This window comes from Elephantulus edwardii, unplaced genomic scaffold (assembly GCF_000299155.1).
Source record: "Elephantulus edwardii isolate Elephantulus edwardi_28Jun2011 unplaced genomic scaffold, EleEdw1.0 scaffold00013, whole genome shotgun sequence".
NCBI lineage: Eukaryota > Metazoa > Chordata > Mammalia > Macroscelidea > Macroscelididae > Elephantulus > Elephantulus edwardii.
The window spans coordinates 446,204-449,595 of record NW_006399763.1 but is presented as its reverse complement, the minus strand read 5'-3'; positions in this window follow the sequence as shown (position 1 = coordinate 449,595).

Sequence of the window (3,392 nt, the reverse complement as noted above, 5' to 3'; positions counted from 1 at the left end):
CTTTGCTTATTGGGAGTCTCTTTTCATTTCAGATAAAATTGAATATTGCCTTTTCTATTTCATTGAAGAATTGAATTGAATATAATCTGAACTTATTCATTGCCTTGTCTTTTGATTTCTTGACTGCTGGTACCATACGTGCTCATTGTGGATCCAAGTGGATTAAACTTCAATATTTCTCCATCTATCATAATGTTGCCTATTGGTCTAGTGGTGAGGATTTTTGTTTTCTTGATGTTAATTTAATTACCTCCATTGTTCATTTCATTACCTTCAATGGAAATGACTCAATATATAAACACCGGAGCTAAAATCCTTTGGACTTACACTAGAATTTCACATAAGAAGAACTGAGATCTTAGAGGATTACTGTATATAATCATATCTTGAGTATCTATTTTTTCCTTGAACCATAATAAGGAATTTTCTTATCCATCAATTTGTCTTTAGAATCAAATACAGAGCCTGACTGACATACAAAAAGCCCAATACTTGGTTGAGTTAATGTGTACTTGACAATAGATTTTGCTACTACCCTGATCTAGTTATCTTATAATTTCAGTCAGATAAAATGAACTTTTTGGACCTCTTTCCTAACAGATGAAGCATTTAACATATTGGCAGCTAACCTAAAAGTTTCCAGTATGAATTCACCAGCTTCTCTATGAGAGAATGAATGATAGACAGTCTTTTCACATACAGACTTACAGCTTTAGACACTCTATGCAGGGTCATAATGAGTCAGAATCAACTCAACAGCAGTTTTCCCATTGAAAGTCTGGGGAGTACAGTTCTACTCTGACACGTGGGGTCACAATAAGCCGGAATTGGCCTAGGGAACCTAGCTAAAGGTGATAGGTGTGAGAAGAGAATAGCCTGGCCAGGGAGCCTTGGGAAAGTAGCCCAGATTTTGGGGGAAAAAATTAAGGGGAAGCTGGGTGAACTTGGAAGGCAAACTTTAGAAGTATATTATACATCCCCTCACAGCTACAGAGCCCTGAAATTGTCTCATCTGCTGTCTTCTGAGGATTGTCTGAGATTCTCACCATTTTGCAGACTGACCAAACACATCAAATGCCTTCGAGGGTGGCCTGAGTATAGGGTTTGAAGTCCAGAGCCGTTGTGTCTGTACCAGTTGTACAGCCACGTCCAACTCTAAGGCCCATTTCTACAACTTCTTGGGAAACTATTAACACAAATGTTCACTGTGAGTTCCGATTTAACCTCAACTTGGGTACTGTCCAGGTTGCCCAATGCCAAGCTGCCCACAGTTACAGCCTCTTTGCCCTGTGAGAGCACTCTCTGGGGCTGGAGCAGACTGTTTTTATTGGGAACTCAGCAATACTGTACTGCTTTTCCTCCCGCACATAAAAAAGGAGGAGAAAACTCAGAGAAGTGGAGTTTTCAGAAGAAGCCAAAGAAATCAATGGAATTTTAGCACACAAAGCAGCCTCTCTGCCAAGTGGAGTGGGGACAAGTGTGCAGGGAGAGGGAACACCCCAGAGTTCTGACACTGGAGACAGTGGTGTCCAAACATCAAGAGAAAAACTACACATATGCCCTATTACAGGTCCTGGAAATGTCCTCATCCATCAAAGCAAAAACGCAGGTATTTTTATAACTGAATTAGCACATTAAATCATGTTAGTCAAAGATCTTAGAAGGGAAAAATCCTTATCTCTAATTACTCCAATGTCAAAACAGCAGATCCACATTATTTTTCCCCCCAATGCTAACCCAGTGAAATAATTATTTTTTCTCATTTTAAAAAACAAAAAAAGGAACCTTATAACTGAATGGGCTAAATGGTTACCTTTTGCCGCTACTGTCAATAAAGTTTTAAATAACTGAAAAAAGTAATTATCTAAGATAGAGCAATGAAGATTCTGTTGTGTTGAGTCATGTGGTTTTGTTTGTATTGTTTTCTTAAATGTGAAGCCATTTTTTCAAAGGTGACCAAGAAACATATCTCAGTATTTCTATCACCTTTTAACACCAATCTTATTCTTTTTATCTCATTAATAAATGAGTATATGCTGTAAAAGAAAAAGAAGACTCAAATGAGTTTTGAACACCAAGTGGAAGTTTTACTTGCAATAGCATAGCACATGTCAGGGGATGAGATTCCAGGACATCTGGCTTCCAGAATAAAGAGGAAAATCTGGAGTTTAAAAAATGGATTTTTGAGATCAGCAACTCTGATGGTATACAGCTTGGTCATTCTGATATAAAAACCACAAAACACAAAAGTCAAACTAAACTGTTTCTAACGTCCAGGCTACTCCCAGAATGCAAGGGATTGCCCCTTTTATTGCTGCTGGGAAAAATCCTTTTAATTTTAACAAGTGCCTGAATGCAAGGCTTTTAGGAATATTTGCTTTTCTAGGTTGCCTGGTGTGCCTATTTTAACACTTTAATATGTATTTCCAAGTATCTTCTAGAAACATTATTTTACTTCACATGCCAAGGAGGTTAAAACAGCAGCCCTGAATGTGCTCTTCAGTTTATGCTAGGAAATTCGGAGGACAGCTGCCTGGCTAACTGACTGGAAGAGATCCATATTTGTCCTCATTCCCAAAAAAAGGTGTTACAATAAAATGTGAAAATTATCAAACAATATCATTAATACCATACACAAGCAAAGTATTGCTGAAGACCATCTAAAAATGGTCACAATAGCACACTTACAGAGCACTGTCAGAAGGTCAAGCTGGATTTAGAAGAGGCCGTGGCACCAGAGATGTCATTGCTGATATCAGATAGATCCTGGCTGAAAGGAGAGAAATCTTGAGGACAACTAACTGGCCAGCTGACTGAAAAAAATTCCCATTCTAAAAAATAAGTAATCCAATAGTTGTTGTTATGTGCCATTGAGGAAGACCTGAAGCCTTTGCTGCAGAAGGTCAAGGACTGTAGCCTGCAATATGGATTGAACAATCTTAACTGAGAAAGTATAGAAAGGCAGTGGAAGAAAAAAAAATAATGTATGTGTCTGCTTGTACCCTACAGAGTCTACCTGCCAATAAACTTGTTCCGTGGCTGTCCTTCTAAGCTGATCTTCATGTGCCGCACACTTTGTGTCCTTCTTGTAAACCGGCTATTGTTTCATCCTCCTCTTTTAGCCTTCTCTGCCTTATGGTACAAAGATTACCTGGGCAACTTTGAGTATTATGCCAGCTGTAGTATTTTGGGTCAATGGAGTCCTTTTACATGCCTTTTGGTTGAAATGTATTTTATCCACATCTTCCTTAAAACCTTATTGGTAAGTAGGTAAGAATGAAAATGCTAGCCAGGTGCATTAAAAAACAAGGAACTCATGCAATATTATTCAAAATGGTTGACTCTGGAGAACATTATGCTGAGTGAAATATCCCAGTCACAAAAGGACAAAT